The sequence below is a fragment of the Narcine bancroftii genome, chromosome 3 (genome assembly GCF_036971445.1).
Source record: "Narcine bancroftii isolate sNarBan1 chromosome 3, sNarBan1.hap1, whole genome shotgun sequence".
Taxonomy (NCBI): domain Eukaryota; kingdom Metazoa; phylum Chordata; class Chondrichthyes; order Torpediniformes; family Narcinidae; genus Narcine; species Narcine bancroftii.
Window position 1 is genome coordinate 274,579,643 of NC_091471.1, and position 19,689 is coordinate 274,599,331.

Here is a 19,689-nt window from a genome sequence, read left to right on the forward strand (position 1 = left end):
AACAGATACCAGACATGGTAATAGACCATAGTAACACAACGCCTATTCAGCAGGAGGCATCAGAGCTGAAAAAGAAACTATCGACAACAATAATTACATTTTTATGGAGCCTTCTTAGATGGATAGATGGCTGCTTTGTTGGATTTGTGTGGGCTTTCATGCATACTTTACTTTGGTGCCGTTGTTACAGTCATTTACCATTGCTCAGAGGCAAATGATCAATGTGCACATAGACTGTGATTCAAACATTCGGTGACATTACATCACATTTTATTGACACCCAAATCTTGAGTACAATTTAATGTGGCAGGAAGTTGGCATGTTACCAGGAAGGCCAGAAATCACAGCACCCACCTTTCCCAAAGTCATTTGCTCCCGACCTTGTGCTGTGCTGTTTGTTCCAGCAAGATCCTCAGGACAGCTTTCCCCTGTGAGCTCACACCCCAGCAATTTGGTGTGGTCTGGCCTAACATTAAAGGCTGAGTCAGTGCAAGCATCCTGCTGGACTTGTAAAACCATTCCGACAGCTGGTGAGTCTACATTCCTTCTGCCTCCTTCCCAGACTCACCGTCTCTCAAATCAGTCGTGTGATCAAAGCCATTCACTGGAATAAGTTAAAGGATGTTTTTTTATTTTACATTTTAAAACAATAAAAGTCTCATCCACTCACCACAAATTAGTTTAAAACTTGGAAATGTTATTAAGTATGCATTTTTCTCTAAAAGAAAAGGTGTTTAATTATTCTCCAGGCACCTATTTCTCTCATTGATTTGAAGAGACTCCATGAGGAGAATTTCCAGCTGACGGAACCTGGATTCCATCAGGGGATCATCAGATCAACAATGAGGTTTCATAGTTGGCAGTAATGAAGCAGGAGTTGGCTCTGCAAACCCTGGGGTCAGGTTGGAGACCTGTCACTTGTTGGAATCTAGGGGTTAAAACATTATGAAAGAAATGATTAATTAATAAGTTTATATTTACTGCATGGTTCAGGGGAAAAGAGGAATGTGATTAAGTGGCAATCACAGCATGGAGCAAAGTTGGCTGAGCAAAATGGTCTGCTCCCAAATACAGGGAGAGGAAATGCATAAAACGATTTAGGAGGAATGCTCAACTGAAGGAGGTGGTGAGTAGCACAGGAGACACAGGCCAGACCAGAACAAAGAATGGCCTGCAAGAAACAAAGGGAATGGAACCAGTCTAGGAGGAAGATTAAGGCATGAGGAGGTGTTAAAGAGAACAGCAGAAATTGGCCAGACAGGAACAGAATGGTGATTAGAAATATCTGGGGATGAATTAATTTCTGATCAAAACAACAGGATAGTCTGGCCTGGAGGATTAAGATGGGAGCGCTACACCCCAGATATCTGCAAAACAGGAGATGACTTGTGATAACCCTTATGCAAAAAGATCTAGCAAAGGAAGCCAACTTTTGTTCTGTATGATAAGGTTGATCTATATAAACTGAGCCAACTGGACAATAGGGGTCAGTCTTGGGGAGTAGCTCACTGTGCAGATGACCTATGAACTAACGATTGACCCAGAGCTCTGTTAAGTTTTATTCTTGTGCTGTGTAATAAATTGACTGTTGAACTGAATACCTTCTCCTATCACTTCATTCAAAGAACATGCTGGACTCAGACCACACATAGACTAAATTAAGAGTAAGGTAAAGCCAGAGTCCGACACACTTCCAATGATAAATTATTTCAAAGGATTGTTTGCAATGCAATAACTTCCTATGCTTATAAAGATGCTTAAATGTCTCTCTTTGACTGACCACCATCTCTCTCTTAGCCCCTTGAGACTTATTCTTCATTGGAAGTTGTCTGTGTTTATAATTCCAAGGTTGGGACCTAACGGTGTTTTTGGTCTGGATCTCCAACTCTCCTCTTTATGGTTTCTTCTTCTTCCCCTCATTATAGTCTATATTTCCTTCATCTAAACTCACTTCACAAGCCCTCCTCTAGTCACATGCATTTTAAGGAATCCAGGATTCCCAACCAGAGAAAATCTCTGAGAAAGCTCCAGTCTCATTGACACCAGTTTCACTCATAAAAAAATTGGCAGTGGCTGCTTGAAGTTTCAGATCCACATTTGTAAGACATAAGCAAATATTTAACAGTCATGAAACAAAAGCTGTCAGTTACTTGAGACCCAATTTCTCCTTCTTTTATAAAATGATGCCAAACCCTTGAATAATGAAAACAAATCTAGTGTCTGTTTGAGTGTTTTTGTGCTTGTATGTGTGTTTTTATACTGTATGTCTGCTATCTTTAGATCTTGTTATTTTTCTCAAACATCAAATTGCTTTTTAATATATAATGCCATCTTTGTTTCACTAGATGGTTGTAATAAATATTTGTTATTGTTTTAATTGTGTGTCTTTTCACCTTTGTGTACTGAAATATCTTTTTACTAATTTTTCAAACAGCAGAAACAATTTCATATGTCCTCTCAAATTGAAATCCTGAAAACTCTGTTTCAATCTTCTCTTCACTACTTCTTTGGCTTGGCTTCGCGGACGAAGATTTATGGAGGGGTATGTCCACGTCTGCTGCAGGCTCGTTGGTGACTGACAAGTCCGATGCGGGACAGGCAGGCACGGTTGCAGGGGAAAATTGGTTGGTTGGGGTTGGGTGTTGGGTTTTTCCTCCTTTGTCTTTTGTCAGTGAGGTGGGCTCTGCGGTCTTCTTCAAAGGAGGTTGATGCCCGCCGAACTGTGAGGCGCCAAGATGCACAGTTGGAAGTGATATTAGCCCACTGGCGGTGGTCAATGTGGCAGGCACCAAGAGATTTCTTTAAGCAGTCCTTGTACCTCTTCTTTGGTGCACCTCTGTCTCAGTGGCCAGTGGAGAGCTCGCCATAACACGATCTTGGGAAGGCGATGGTCCTAGCGCAGTTGGGTCTTCAGCAGCATGGATTCAATGCTTGTGGACTCTGCTAGCTCGAGTACTTCGATGTTGGTGATGAAGTCATTCCAATGAATATTGAGGATGGAGTGGAGACAGCGCTGATGGAAACATTCTAGGAGCCGTAGGTGATGCCGGTAGAGGACCCATGATTCGGAGCCGAACAGGAGCGTGGGTATGACAACGGCTCTGTACACGCTGATCTTTGTGTGTTTCTTCAGGTGGTTGTTTTTCCAGACTCTTTTGTGTAGTCTTCCAAAGGCGCTATTTGCCTTGGCAAGTCTGTGGTCTTCGTGATGCCATCATCATCACCCTGTACAAAAACAAAGGTGAGAAATCAGACTGCTCAAACTACAGGGGAATCACACTGCTCTCCATTGCAGGCAAAATCTTCGCTAGGATTCTCCTTAATAGACTAATACCTAGTGTCGCCGAAAATGTCCTTCCAGAATCACAGTGTGGCTTTCGCGCAAACAGAGGAACTACTGACATGGTCTTTGCCCTCAGACAGCTCCAAGAAAAGTGCAGAGAACCAAACAAAGGACTCTACATCACCTTTGTTGACCTCACCAAAGCCTTCGACACCGTGAGCAAGAAAGGGCTTTGGCAAATACTAGAGCGCGTCGGATGCCCCCCAAAGTTCCTCAACATGGTTATCCAACTGCACGAAAACCAACAAAGTCGGGTCAGATACAGCAATAAGCTCTCCGAACCCTTCTCCATTGACAACGGTGTGAAGCAAGGCTGCGTCCTCGCACCAACCCTCTTTACTATCTTCTTCAGCATGATGCTGAAACAAGCCATGAAAGACCTCAACAATGAAGACGCTGTTTACATCCGGTACCGCACAATGGCAGTCTCTTCAATCTGAGGCGCCTGCAAGCTCACACCAAGACACAAGAGCAACTTGTCCGTGAACTACTCTTTGCAGACGATGCCGCCTTAGTTGCCCATTCAGAGCCAGCTCTCCAGCGCATGATGCCCTGTTTTGCGGAAACTGCCAAAATGTTTGGCCTGGAAGTCAGCCTGAAGAAAACTGAGGTCCTCCATCAGCCAGCTCCCCACCATGATTACCAGCCCCCCCACATCTCCATCGGGCACACAAAACTCAAAACGGTCAACCAGTTTACCTACCTCGGCTGCACCATTTCATCAGATGCAAGGATCGACAAAGAGATAGACAACAGACTCTTCACTACTATTGTCAAATAAAATAACATTTTTTTGGTTATGTTTTACTTATCTTTATTGTTTCTAATGTATTTCTTTGCAGGAATCTAAAATTATTCCATTCAGAATTATGAAAAATATCTTACTGCACCATAATGAATGCTTTTCCAATTTTAATGGGGGATGCCATGCTTACATTGTGTATCTGCAGTGATGACACCGTTCTTTTGTTCTGTTCTGGTGTTTACCCCCTCCATAAATCTTCGTCCGCGAAGCCAAGCCAAAGAAAGAAAGAAAAAAGAATCTTTAGTCTAATGTTAAAACTATATTTAATATTTGTATGCCTGCCACATTGACCACCGCCAGTGGGCTGATAATGCCTCAAACCGTGCATCTTGGCGCCTCACAGTTTGGCGGGCAGCAACCTCCTTTGAAGAAGACCGCAGAGCCTACCTCACTGACAAAAGGCAAAGGAGGAAAAACCCAACACCCAACCCCAACCAACCAATTTTCCCCTGCAGCCGCTGCAACCGTGTCTGCCTGTCCCGCATCGGACTTGTCAGCCACAAACGAGCCTGCAGCTGACGTGGACTTTTACCCCCTCCATAAATCTTCGTCCGCGAAGCCGAGCCAAAGAAAGAAAGAAAAAAGAATCTTTAGTCTAATGTTAAAACTATATTTAATATTTGTATGCCTGCCACATTGACCACCGCCAGTGGGCTGATAACGCCTCAAACCGTGCATCTTGGCGCCTCACAGTTTGGCGGGCAGCAACCTCCTTTGAAGAAGACCGCAGAGCCCACCTCACTGACAAAAGGCAAAGGAGGAAAAACCCAACCCCAACCAACAAATTTTCCCCTGCAACCGCTGCAACCGTGTCTGCCTGTCCCGCATCGGACTTGTCAGCCACAAACGAGCCTGCAGCTGACGTGGACATTACCCCTCCATAAATCTTCGTCCACGAAGCCAAGCCAAAGAAAGAAGGATATATCTTACTAAAAGTTAATTTTGGGTGGACAGGGCTGATTTACATTCTACAGACTAATTTCTTTGCAGCTGTTAGCTGGCTTCAGCGCAAAGACAACACATTAGCATTTTAAACACCATTGACCACAGAAGCCAGTTGCAAAGACAGAATGGCTACTGATTGCAGTTAAAGCAAAAGATGGAAGATTTATCATGATTCTTGAGATATTGAAGACAATAGGTGTTATCTCAAAAGTATCTGTGCAAATGCACAGCCATTTTGTGTCCATGTGGGCAGACATCACAGAGGGATAAGTGGACTTAAATGCTTTTAGCACATCAGTGTGAAAAGACATTATGAACTTCAAAGACAGAAATGATGTCCCATACCATGTCACATGAGAGATTTGCAAGATATATATTCTTGAAATCTGAGATGAAGTGGTCAGTTTAAGGGAACTCACCACCCTGTTCATACAGAATTGAAAGCAGCAATATTTCCTGCAGAGGGGGGCATAGCTGCCTATGTGTTACTCCTAACAAAAGCGGAGCACAGAAAAGTAGATTTCAAAAGGGAGATCACTTTCTGACTGCAAAGAGGGAAGCCTCATTGTGGAAGAAAATTGAAGACAGAAGATAAATGATCTGAATATTGATATCCTGGAAAGACAGGACTTATATTATCCTATTCACAGGAGATTCAACATAAGTAGCTTTTCTCATTTGTGCCCAGAATATGGTCACTCCTGTTTGTAGGAATCTCTCTGAAGGACAACTCATCACAAGAATTGTGAGTTTAAAGAAGGCATGAAGATATGATGTTTAAAAGTCCTTTATAATTATTTCTGAACTGAAAATGTAAGACCTTCAAGCAAGACCAAAATGATGCTGAAGTTTTAAAATGGACTTTTCAGAGTTTGGGTCTTTAACACACACACACATATATATTTACATTTGTGCATAGTGGGGGGTTTAAATTTAGAGTTTAAGTTAGAGATAAGAAAGTAATGTCATATTATTACAGTTTAATAAAAACTATTGTTGGGGTCTTTCATGGCTTGGTTCAGCATCATGCTGAAGAAGATTGAAAAGAGGGTTGGTGCGAGAACACAGCCTTGCTTCACGCCATTGTTAATGGAGAAGGGTTCAGAGAGCTCATTGCTGTATCTGACCCGACCTTGTTGGTTTTCGTGCAGTTGGATAATCATGTTGAGGAACTTTGGGGGACATCCGATGCGCTCTAGTATTTGCCAAAGCCCTTTCCTGCTCACGGTGTCGAAGGCTTTGGTGAGGTCAACAAAGGTGATGTAGAGTCCTTTGTTTTGTTCTCTGCACTTTTCTTGGAGCTGTCTGAGGGCAAAGACCATGTCAGTGGTTCCTCTGTTTGCGCGAAAGCCGCACTGTGATTCTGGGAGAATATTCTCAGCGACACTAGGTATTATTCTATTTAGTAGAATCCTAGCGAAGATTTTGCCTGCAATGGAGAGCAACGTGATTCCCCTGTAGTTTGAGCAGTCTGATTTCTCGCCTTTGTTTTTGTACAGGGTGATGATGGTGGCATCACGAAGATCCTGAGGCAGTTTACCTTGGTCCCAACAAAGCTTGAAAAACTCATGAAAAATTCATGTAAACATGAAGACGCTGTTTACATCCGGTACCGCACGGATGGCAGTCTCTTCAATCTGAGGCGCCTGCAAGCTCACACCAAGACACAAGAGAAACTTGTCCGTGAACTACTCTTTGCAGATGATGCCGCTTTAGTTGCCCATTCAGAGCCAGCTCTTCAGCGCTTGACGTCCTGCTTTGCGGAAACTGCCAAAATGTTTGGCCTGGAAGTCAGCCTGAAGAAAACTGAGGTCCTCCATCAGCCAGCTCCCCACCATGACTACCAGCCCCCCCACATCTCCATCGGGCACACAAAACTCAAAACGGTCAACCAGTTTACCTATCTCGGCTGCACCATTTCATCAGATGCAAGGATCGACAATGAGATAGACAACAGACTCGCCAAGGCAAATAGCGCCTTTGGAAGACTACACAATAGAGTCTGGAAAAACAACCAACTGAAAAACCTCACAAAGATAAGCGTATACAGAGCAGTTGTCATACCCACACTCCTGTTCGGCTCCGAATCATGGGTCCTCTACCGGCACCACCTACGGCTCCTAGAACGCTTCCACCAGCGTTGTCTCCGCTCCATCCTCAACATCCATTGGAGCGCTCACACCCCTAACGTCGAGGTACTCGAGATGGCAGAGGTCGACAGCATCGAGTCCACGCTGCTGAAGATCCAGCTGCGCTGGATGGGTCACGTCTCCAGAATGGAGGACCATCGCCTTCCCAAGATCGTATTATATGGCGAGCTCTCCACTGGCCACCGTGACAGAGGTGCACCAAAGAAAAGGTACAAGGACTGCCTAAAGAAATCTCTTGGTGCCTGCCACATTGACCACCGCCAGTGGGCTGATAACGCCTCAAACCGTGCATCTTGGCGCCTCACAGTTTGGCGGGCAGCAGCCTCCTTTGAAGAAGACCGCAGAGCCCACCTCACTGACAAAAGGCAAAGGAGGAAAAACCCAACACCCAACCCCAACCAACCAATTTTCCCTTGCAACCGCTGCAATCGTGTCTGCCTGTCCCGCATCGGACTGGTCAGCCACAAACGAGCCTGCAGCTGACGTGGACTTTTTTACCCCCTCCATAAATCTTCGTCCGCGAAGCCAAGCCAAAGAATAAAAACTATTATTTGGAATTTGCCTAACAAAGTCCCTTTAGCTCAGGGGTGTCAAACTCAAATTCACAGAGGGCCAAAATTAAAAACTTGGACTAAGTCGTGGGCCAAACTAAATATTTATTGAAAATTTTCAACAACATCTGCATGTTTTCTCTTCTTTCAACATATGTAATGTTAAACTTTTTCTTATTAAAATAAATGTTTAATAATAGTTTTGGTTAAACTCTTTCCAGAAGAAGCATTAACAAATGAGAAATAAAATATTCAATAAATTATATTTCCCTATAGCCTTTAAGCTCCTTTTAAATGTATTTTTTTTCACAAGCCAACAAGTCAAAAAAATAACAACTTGCTTCGATGAAAATCCAATCTTTCAACTATGAACAGTCCAAAGTTAACCAAAGAAAATATTAATCCAAGCTTAATCCAAGTGATTTACTCTGATGCACCTGGTTCTAAAGCAGATACTTGGCATCTCTTCTTAGATGCAAGTTCATCAAACTCTGGGGTCAGAGTCTGCCTCCCACCTGTCTTGAAAGGTCCTGTTTTCTGTCTTTCGTTTGGCCATTTTTTGTAAGGGGTTTATTACATATGAGTTAGGCGACAGGTCGCAGATGCGAATGAAAGTAAAGAGAGGAGGTGGGGGCGATTAGCGGGCTGATGCCAATGCATTTGCAAAGCATTCTGGGATTTTTAGTATTAGCTGTGCATGCACTATACTGGCGCGGCGACCAGCGGGCCAGCTCTAATACATATTTGATATGATCTTGCGGGCCAAATATAATTATATCATGGGCCAAATTTGGCCCGCGGGCCTGAGTTTGACATGTGTGCTTTAGTCCATAACAAAATTGAGAGGGTTATTAATTTGTGAGAATGGTACCTGCAAGATTTGAAAATAACCTTTAAGAAATCAAGCCCATGAAAAATATCTCCAGCAAGATGTGTTTTTTTTTATTCTCCTCCAAATACCATGTAGTAATGATGTACAGTGATTCCATAAACGACATACTTATATGAGACATGTACAGTAAAGGTAAAGGTGTGGCGGCCCACCACCGCGGAGATTGAGGTGGCACATCGCGCAGCGCGTGCGGTAATAAACAGCAGCATAACACACTGTAACACGTCCCTTAACACAATGAACTGGAACGGATGAAAGCTGGAGCAGTACAAGACCAGCACCCTAAAATGGCACTGGCCAAGCTGCCCAGCTAACAGATCAATAACAGGCTGCAGAAGAAGGGTATTCACATGCAAGAATGTTCCCGCCCGCTATTGTTATTCTTGCAGATGATGTCAGCTAATCAAACAAACGGCAGGAACTCCAACTGTAGAAAAGGACCCTTTCCAGCCTCAATAAATCTCACAGCTTAACCTCCCACACTAAGAGTGTTTGTGTTTCTTTGTTGCAGTCGGCTACAAAGGTTCTATTATTGTCATGTATTGCTACATTTAGAAAGTGACATACATGAAATTCTTTACTTTTGCTTACCGTAAGGCAGACTGAGAGTTTCTACTTTGTCCAGCGCCCCTCACAGAAACCTACAGCACCTGGTGTTCCTAGATGGTCTCCCCTCCAAGTACTGACCAGGCCTGGGCCTGGTTAACTTCCGAGATCAGACAATCCCAGGTCTATTCAGGCTACAGTGAACTCATGGATTCGACGTTCGCCTCTGAAAACTCAACTGGAACAGAAATGCTATGACAACTGCAGAAAGCCAAAATCAGACAGTGAGCTGTGAATGTCGCAACTCCTGAGCCCTCAAAGCACTGCTCAGGTTTGAAATGTCATCTTCCTTTAACTTCCTCTGGATGCTGCATAACCTGTTGAGTTTCTCCAGCACTTTTGTGTCCAGCTCCAAACACCAGATGAAATTTTATGAATTCCACTTGCAATTTATGAATCTCCACACCATCCAAGTGAAAACTATTCATCCTATTAACTCACCTCCACGAATTTAAAATACACATCCACTCATTCACTGATGTACAATCGCCACAGCAACTCTGACACAGAAGTGACCTTTCTCTGTGCTGGAAAGAGTTGTAACTCTCTGAACTGTCCAAGGGCTCATAGTTAGCCATTCCAAAGCCAAAGTCTTCATGGCACAGGACAAGGGCAATTAATGCTTTGGAGCATGGAAACATTGATCTCCTCCCAATTGCAATTCAGAATGCATAAAGAATGGTAGGAATTCCAGCAATAGCCACATGATGAAAGAGGATAAACAGAAAGCACATCTTCTGGATTAACTTTTCACTCAGAATGTCTTAGAATCATAGTGTCACAGAGCTGTGCATCAGAGCCACAGACCCTAATTCTGACTTGTCCATGTCGATTGAGATGCGTATTGGCATGAGTCCCATTTTACTGCATTTTCCCCTCTATTCTGTCCTATCTACCTATCCAAATTTTTTTTTTAATGGTATGATTGTATTGCTTCTTCCAACTCCTCTGGCAGCTTGACCACCCTCTCTGTGGAAAACCTTACTTCTCCGATCTCCTTTAAATATTTTACCTCTAACCTTAGAAAAAGACTGGCATTCTTTTTTCTTTCTGGAGTTTTATTTAATTAGCTAAATTTAAATTCTTGTTGAACCATGGATTCTCAATCACCAGTTCAAGCCTCTAGATCAGCCATTCTCACTCTTTCCATGGTCCATGGTCCCCTTAGGACTCTCCTCAAAGTTAATGGGCTCACTTCCCTGTGAAGCAGTCAAGTTGTGGTTTCTTCTCTCCTAACGACTACATATAAAACATAAAAAATATTTACGTTATGTGAGGTGAAAAGAAAACAAGGCTTTTACTTCAATGTGCCCCAAGGGGGCCATAGATTATTAGTGCAGTCATTTAAATCATGTCAGCCCCCATATATTGGTGGGTAAAACAACAGCATTATATATTTATCATACATGTGCAGGTTTCATAAATTTGCACACCTGTGCATGACTGCACAAAATAATGCATTAATGTACTTCCCCAAATACCAATTTTAAATGTCTTAACGAGAATACACCCTTTTTTTTAACTTTGCTTTCGCTGTATCTGCTTCTTATCTGCCCATTTCATTTACTGGTCAATTTAATTTATTAATCCCCTTCATCATCCCAGAATGTTTCCCAATTCTGATAATATTCCTTTTGTTTTAATTTAAGGCAAAATAGAAATGATCCCTGGTGTATGTCATAACTTACCTGCCTGCCAATAGTGAAACATAAATTTAATATCAAGTCTCATAATATATGGCACCTAATTGAATAGCTTCTAAAAATCTATAAGTACAACATTGGCTGCTTTGTCTTTATTTATACTTTAATATTTATATCAACTCAAATCATTTGAATTACCCAAAAGCATGTCTGCATTTTGCATTGACTATTCCAGACAAATCTTTCCCTTTTTCACGTAGGTTCATTTTTTCATAGCATGGGATGGAAATTAAAGTTCAGGATCAGTTCACTCAACCCAATTGGTGTGTGCTGATCTTTATGCTTCATTCAAGTTCCTTCACTATCTGTTTCATGCCGTCCTCATACATGAATCCACAGACACTCAGTGTCTCTGAAGGGACTCTCTTTTGCTTCTCTTTCTCTTATTGCTAGGGACACCGACTGAGTAAAGCTAATGGCAACTCCTTGTTTGGCTTACAGCAAGAAAAAGTTGAAGAAGTATACCGTGTATGTTAAATTTTTTATATTATGTGACAATAAAAGGAAACCTGTATTTGAATTAGTTAACAACATTCCTCCAAGAGCATTAATTTTTCCTGTTCACTTTGGTTGTGGCAACTTCATTCTAACCATTCTGCCCACTTCACCAAACACCTGCACTCCATCTGTGTGTCTAAGGTGGAACTTCCCATAGCCAACCACTTCAATTCCCTTTAGCACTACCACACAGACGTGCTTGTCCTTATCCATTGCCAGGGTGAGGCAAACATAAACTTGACGAAGACAGCATACCATATTCCTTCTGGACAGCCTTAAAGCGAACAGCAAGAACCTATCTTTTTCACATTTTCATTTACCCTCAGCTCTATCTAGTTCTGCTGGTTCCATCACTAACTCTCATTCTTGCTTTTTTTTCTAACCTTCCCACATCCCAATGGTCTCTCCCTCTACCTATTCCCCTATCTATCCCACCTTCTGTCCTATACCTTATCAGTACTTAGCCCCTCCCCAGTTTATTCACCACCCCTTTTCCCACCTGCCCTTGATATACCTGAACTCACCCCTTTCTATTTTAGCCTGGATAATGACTTCCGACCCAACATTGACTGACTATTTCTCTCTGTGGTTGCTGCCTGACCCACTAGGACCCTCAGCTTCTCCTTTCTTGCTTCACTTTCTAGCAACTCCAGGGCAAAAGAGTTTCATTGAAAAATGTGGTTTTCATCCAACAGCCAAACCTTAGATTTCTAGAACATAAAAAAATATTCAAAATCATTCCATAAGAGAATCATTGGACAAGGTTTGACAGTGATCTCAAAAAATGAGAATAAATAAGTGGCCAAAATCTTGGTCAAAAAGCTAGCATAAAAAAGTGTCCTTAGGCTGGGAGTGAGATAGTAAGGTAATAATTTTACATTGAGTCACAGAACCATAGAAGGGACCGCAGCATATACAAAAGCTTTGAGATATATTAGCACACCTACACCGATTCATTGTTATTCTCTCCACATTCTCCTCAACTCCCTGAAATTCTACCGTGCATGAATATGCTGGAGGCAATTTACAGTGTCCTCCAAGATAAGAACTCCCAGGAAATTAAATTTTCTCACCTTCTCTTCTCTTTAATAAATGGCCTGGATGAAGAGGCGGATGGATGGGTCAGTATGTTTGCGGATGATATGACAGTTGGAGGAGTTGTGGATGGAGCTGAAGGTTGTCGAAGGTGACAAGAAGATACAGACAGGGTGCAGAGTTGGGCGGAGAAGTGGTAGATAGAGTTCAATCCAGTTAAGCGTGAGTGATGCACTTTGGAAGGACAAACCAGAAAGCTGAGTACAGGCTTAATGGTCAGTTACTTAAGAGTGTGGATGAACAGAGGGACCTTGGGGTCCAAATCCATACATCCCTCAAGGTCGCTGCACAGGTTGATAGGATAGTTAAGAAGGCCTATAGGATGCTGGGATTCATTAATAGGGGGATTGAGTTCAAGAGTAAAGAGATTGTGTTGCAACTCTACAAATCTCCAGTGAGTGTTGTGTCAGTTCTGGTCACCTCATTATAGGAAGGATGTAGAAGTTATGGAGAGGGTGCAGAGGAGATTTACCAGCATATTGCCTGGATTGGAAAATAATATTATGAGGCAAGGTTAGCAAAGCTGGGACTTTTCTCTTTGGTGTGTAAAAGGATGAGAGGAGGCTTGTCAGAGGTCTACAAGATTATGAGAGGCATAGATAGGTGGACAGCCAGCACCTGTTTCCTAGGGCTGGATTAGCAAACACCCAGAGGACATTTGTACAAAGTGAAGTGAGGTAAGCGATAGAGGTAAGTTTAGGGGAGACCTCAGGGATATGCTTTTTTTTAAACACGGATTTGTGGGCGCCTGGAATGCCTTGCCGGGGATGGTGGTGGAGACTGAAGCATTAGGGGCATTTAAGAGACTCTTAGACAGGCACGTGGATGAAAGAAAACTAGAGGGTTATGGGATGGGGAGGGTTTAGTACTTTATTAAAAGGAATATATGGGTCAGCACAACATTGAGGGCCAAAGGGCCTGTAGTATGCTGTAGTGTTCTATGTTCTATGTTCTCCACCTCTTATATTCCAATGATCACTGGATTGTATGCCTCTGGTTTTCCCTTCCTGAAATCTAAATAGGTGAGTGAAGTTCATAATTGTCTAATCCTTTAGTGAATTTCTGCTTCGAAACAATTTGGAGAATTGTTTGGCCAATTTTATCTTGCTTGTTTTATAGATTCTTGCTCCCTGACTTGAGTTAGTCTACTTCTCAGTACAATATAACCTTGAATGACAACTTCAGGTCAATAATAGAACTTCAGCCCTGGCTTAAATTGTCATGGATTTAAACCTTATCCCATGTTAAGTTCACAGACTCATCCAACTTCCGACACTGTGCCACACTGTAAAGAGATATTGCCTTTTGAATAAAACACCAAACCAACCCTTCTTCTTCCCACAGCACTATCTGTAGGTGAATAGGCGTGCCTGTCTTGAATCCAGGACAGTGTTTTTCCCTCCACTAATGCCAATAAATCTGATGTCTAGGACATTTAATAAATTGTTGTGTTTAACTAGACTCCTGCAATAATCCACATAAAAATAGCAGCGACTACATTTTAGCTGCCGATTCATTAGCACTGAATTTGGGATAAAGCTCTTACCTTTTTTTTAACTTACAGCCACACAAGAAAGGCAGATAATTATGAATGTTAGGCTCTGAACATTCAAAGATCTTCCAGTAATTGCACAAAAAGAGCACAGCTTGTATTTGTTAACTTGAACTATGACTGTACAGAGACAATGCTTCAACTCAGAAGTAAATTAATATTTAGTGAATTATATGATGAGATGTACCAGTTATAATTATAAGACCATAATACATAGGAGCAGAAGTAGGGTATTCAATCCATCGAATCTTACCCTTCATTCAATCGAGCTGATCCATTTTCCCACACTGTCCCATTGTCCAACCTTCTCCCCATGGTCAGTCAAACCTAGAGTCATAGAATTGTTCAGCACAGAAATGGGCCTTTTGACCCATGATGTGCATTCTGTGTTTTGGCCCTACACATATTCCATTTGCCACATTAGAACCTTCTTTACCTTGCCTCTCTAAATGACTTAAACCTTGTCGTTCGATCTGATTCTATCCCCTCCTGGCCACTACCTTCTGTGGCTGCTGTCTGATGGGTGAAAAGATTTTCCCCATCTTATCCCCTTCAAAACTCCTGCCTCTCACTTTAAATCGCCCCGCACCCCACTATTAACACAAGCAAAATTTGTTTGAAAAGAGAAGCACAACAAAGATGATTGAGTGTTGAGATGAATTCCTTTGGTATTTCTCCAGTGGATCTTTGTGGCTTTGATAATTAAATGGAAATCCAGGTTGTCAGCATAGTTTACTGCTGTCACTACAAGACTTTGGGCAGTGTGATTAGGAAATTCAGATGATGCCATTAATGGATATGGACATTCAAAGATATTTCTGGCTATTTTGAATTAAGATATGGTTGGTTTCAAGCTACTCTCTCTCTGAATGTAACTGTTTAGAAATTGCTCTTTTCTTCACATTCTAATTTCTGTTTTCTACCGAAATGGCCAATCTCTTAACTGTGCAATGATTACTGATTCATGAGTTGCAATATCTTATTAGGGAAGTAATTTCTGAGGGGAATAGTTTCATAGGAGTAATTTCTTACCCACTAAAGCAATGTGCACAATGGATGATCAGGGTAGGCAGCATCGAATCGGTTTAAGGCCATTCTATGCATTTGGAGAATAAACCTACTGGTTTATAATCAATCTAGTTTTCTTTATTGTATGTCAGGATTCCTCCACCCACTCGTGTTGCTGAGAAGAAAATGGGTGGTATTTCCAAATATAATAACCTTGTAGGTGAGAAAGAAAAGAAAGAAAAATATTTTTATAACACGATTCATACTCTTATTATGTCATGAAGTGCTTGACTATCCTCCAAGTGAACATGTTACTCTTCAGTTCCCTCTTAAATCTCTCCTCTCTCAACTTTAATCAAAGTCCTTTTGATCCAGAAACATCTCCTGTGGGAAAGACATAAGCATTTGCTTTATCCATGCCCCTCATGATTTTATAAACTTTTGGAAGGTCACTCTTCACCCTCCTATGATCCAAGGATTAAAGATCCAATCAATCCAGTCTTTCTCACTAACTCAAGCCTCCAGACCTGGGAATATCCTGGTGAATTTCTTCTTCACCCTTTCCAACGTCAGCCCAACCATCTGGGCACACCCATTGTTTCTGCCTGCTCCTGTCCCACTGAACTAGTTTAATCTTACCTTGACTCTATCCTTTCTTCCCTGGTCCAATACCTCCCAACCTACATCTGTGTCCCCTCACATGCCTTCTCCTCAAAGACTTCAGATTCCCCAAACCGGACTGATTCATTTTCACAATGGATGTCCAATCCTTTTATACCTCCATCCCCTATTCAGAAGGTCTGAAAGAACTTTGCTTCTTCCTGGACCAAAGGCCTGACCAGTCACCCCCTACCATCACTCTCCCCCATCTGGCAGAACTTGTCCTCACTCTAAATAATTTCTCCTTTAACTCATCCTACTTCCTCCAAATCAAAGGAATAGCCATGGGTCCCAGCTGCACCTGCCTGTTTGTAGGCTTTGCGGAGCAATCCATGCTACAAGCCCACACAGACAAGAACCTCCCCCACAACTCTTCCTCCAGTATATAGATGACTACATCAGGACTGCCTCATGCACTCATGATGAGCTTGTCAACTTCATCCACTTCGTGGCCAACTTCTACCCTGATTTCAAACTCACCTGGTCCGTGCCCGATAACACACTCCCCTTCCTGGATCTCTCTGTCTCCATCTCGGGAAACAATCTTCCCACTGAAGTATACTACAAACCTTCCACCTCCCACAACTACCTGGAGTACACTTCCTCATGCCCTATCCCCTGTTAGGATTCCATAATCTTCTCTCAATTTCTCCATCTCCACCACATCTGTTCCCCAGATGAAGTCTTCCAGTCCAGAGCTTCTGAAATGTCTGCCTTCTTCAATAAACATGGCTTTCCCACCACCACTATCAACTCAGCCCTCACCCCCTCCATTCCCCACTTATGTGCCCTCTGCCCCCAGATGCAACAAACATAGAATTCCCCTCGTCCTCACCTATCACCCCATCAGCCTCCACATCCAACACATTATTCACCGAAATTTCTGGCATTTATTACAGAACCCTACCACCAGACACATCTTTCCCACTCCTCCTCTCTTGGCCTTCTGCAGGAATCGCTCCATCTGCAATTCCCTCCTGCACTCATCCCTCCCCACCCATCGCACTTCCCCTCCCCACCTTAGCATTTTCCCCTGTGCCAGCAAAAGGTGCAACACTGGCGCCCACACCTCCTCCCTCACCATGGTCTGGGGCCCCAAAAAAGCCTTTCACGTGAAGCATCACTTCATTTATACATCAAGAAGACTTATTTACTGCATCAAGTGCACCCTTTGGGCCATTCTCTACATCAGAGAGATGGTTGCAGACTGGGAGATCATTTCGATCATCACCTCCACTCCATCTGCAACCACAGCAACCTCCCAGTGAGCAACCACTTCATTTCTGGGTCACAATCCCATAATCACCTGTCTGTCCATGGCCTTATGCACTATCCCACCCTGACCACCTGCAGATTGAAGGACCACCTTATTTTCTGACTGGGTTCCCTCCAGCCACCTGGCATTAACATTCACTTCACCGCTTTACATTTAACCTGGTCGCCTTTTCTTCCACGCGCCCCTTTTCCTGTCTTTCCAGTTCTTCCACCCACTCAGCCATCCCACCTCCCCCTCATTGCTAATGTCCCCTCCCTCCTTTCTCCACCTATCATCTCCTGCTTTGGCCACCTCCCCTTCCCCCTCCTACCTTTTTGTTCGGACACTTGCTGGCATTTTCTCATACTTTGATGAAGGGATCAAGTCTGAAATGTTGGTTATGTCTCTTTGCCTTTACTACATAAAGGACACTGTTTGACCTGCTGAGCTTGTCCAGTATTTTGTGCTTTTACTTTCCAACTTGTCAATGTCTGTCAGATAGCTGGACATGCATCACTGAGAACAGTCCTGCAAGTGCAGTCTCAACAATGCCTTGTACAGTGGTACAAGTCTGACTTCTAGAGATGTAGTTTCACAGCTATGCCCTCTCCACTCCTCTGCTTAAGGGCTCTGATGAGGTACAATGTCTTGCCAAAAATTTACATTAGGTGACGAAGCATTTTGTCAGCAAATGTCATTGGCAATGGACAAGGAGCCAAAATCTTGTCAGTGAAGCAGAAGCATAAATTTTGTGTGCACCCAGCACTGTGGCCAAACCCAGCCCTACGGCCAAACCCGGCACTGTGGCCAAACCCGGTACTGCATCCAAACCCTGCACTGCGGCCAAACCCGGCACTGTGGCCAAACCCAGCACAGCATCCAAACCCTGTACTGTGGCCATACCCTGCACTGCGGCCAAACCCTGCACTGCAGCCATTAATGAGGCAACGACGTGTACTACTTTGTCCTAACAATGATGACCAGGATTACACTTCCAGTGAGAAAGTAGTTAGAAACCTGGCATTAATTAACAATACAAACATTCTCAACTTTGTGGCTACATGAATGGGAGAGGTATGGAGGACTTTGCAGGTCAGTGGGGCTAGGCAAATAAAAATGGTTCAGCACCGCCAGTGGCTTGTTTCTGTGCTGTAATGTTCTATGGTTCTAAATAAGGGTCTGCTTGGCATATACTGATCAATGCATGTGCCTTATTGCTGTGTGGGATATACATATTCAGAGGAGTGAGGGGCCCCATGACTTGTGTTGCTGGGCAACCCCAGACAAGCCAGTAAATTTCCCCAGATCAGGTGACTCACAAGAACAATGCGTGAGGAATGGGGGAATCCAGGTTACGTGATTGCTTCACATAATGATGCAATTTGCATATGAATAGTGTGTAGCTTAAAGCTGACAGGGTATTGCTTGTCACATGGGAGAAAAGTATTTTTTTGATTGGCTAAGTCAGATTGCAGTGGGGTACAAAAATCCATGTAATTGTATGCTTGGTGATCCCCTATGGGGGTGATGGACATTCCGCCAAGCTTGTGTGTAATAAAAGAGCCCTCCATTCCCCAACAGCAATTTTGCTAAAGAATAGAGCACCACCCTGGGGTCCTGGATGAAGGGAATTGAAAAGCGACCGTCCATAACTTTCGGAAAGTCAGAATAGCACCCACCACACCAGGGAACCTTGAGGCTCATTCAATTACCTTGCAGGTCCTGATTGACCAGAGGAGTTTGAAGAAGGAAGTGGGAGAAACAATAGGGAGGAAGTCTGATATTAGCATGCAATATTTCATTCATTTGGCATAATGCCTCTTTTGAGCAGGTGTGTGGGTGAAAGAAATACTGCATTTCATGTGAGATACTAGACTAATTTCAAAAAGCACAATAATTAGCTGATAAACAACCTGCAGGCAGTCAATTAATGTCTGCGGGAATGTTTACAAAGTGATGTGCTGCACACTTTAACCTTTATCTCCTTTCTTGAATTACCAAGCTTCTATAAAGCACTGCTTTTAAAGGTCAGCGGGCTGAAACTGTTGCCATGCTAGAAAATCCTCCGTAAAAGATTCAGACATTAGCATCCAGATTATTAATGTTAAGCAAGCAAAAGGTTATTCCATGCAACATGTGCTCACACTGTGCTTAGAAATGCACAAAATGATGCATTTGTCCATCTCAGAAGATGTTGCAGAACAGAGTCGGTTTTTAACGCACAGTCACAGCAACACACTTAATTTTACCTCACGTTATCCACTGCCTTTAGAAAGTTCCATATATTATATTACTCGAGCTGGCAGAGTCCGCAAGCATCGAATCAATGTTGCTGAAGACCCAACTGCACTGTGTGGGTCACGTCTCCAAAATGGAGGACCATTGCCTTCCCAAGATCGTGTTCTATGGCGAGCTCTCCACTGGCCACCGAGACAGAGGTGCACCAAAGAAGAGGTACAAGGACTGCTTAAAGAAATCTTTTGGTGCCTGCCACATCGACCACCGCCAGTGGGCTGATCTCGCCTCCAAACGTGCATCTTGGCGCCTCACAGTTCGGCGGGAGCAACCTCCTTTGAAGAAGACCGCAGAGCCCACCTCACTGACAAAAGACAAAGGAGGAAAAACC

At 43.2% G+C, this 19,689-nt stretch overlaps 1 long non-coding RNA gene across 3 annotated transcripts in view; it reads right to left on the reverse strand.

The window, feature by feature from the left end:
* Positions 1 to 253: 253 nt before the first annotated feature.
* The window catches only part of LOC138758793 (uncharacterized), a 204,469-nt gene continuing 185,033 nt past the window's right edge, over positions 254 to 19,689 (reverse strand). For 2 of the 3 annotated variants that reach the window (XR_011354449.1, XR_011354448.1), the window contains exons 2-3: positions 4,279 to 4,343; positions 254 to 3,225 (exon numbers count right to left, since the gene is read on the reverse strand). This is a non-coding gene — a long non-coding RNA (uncharacterized lncRNA). Of the gene's footprint in view, positions 3,226 to 4,278; positions 4,344 to 9,277; positions 9,433 to 19,689 lie in introns of those variants that run through there. The other variant, XR_011354450.1, reaches the window with a different exon arrangement.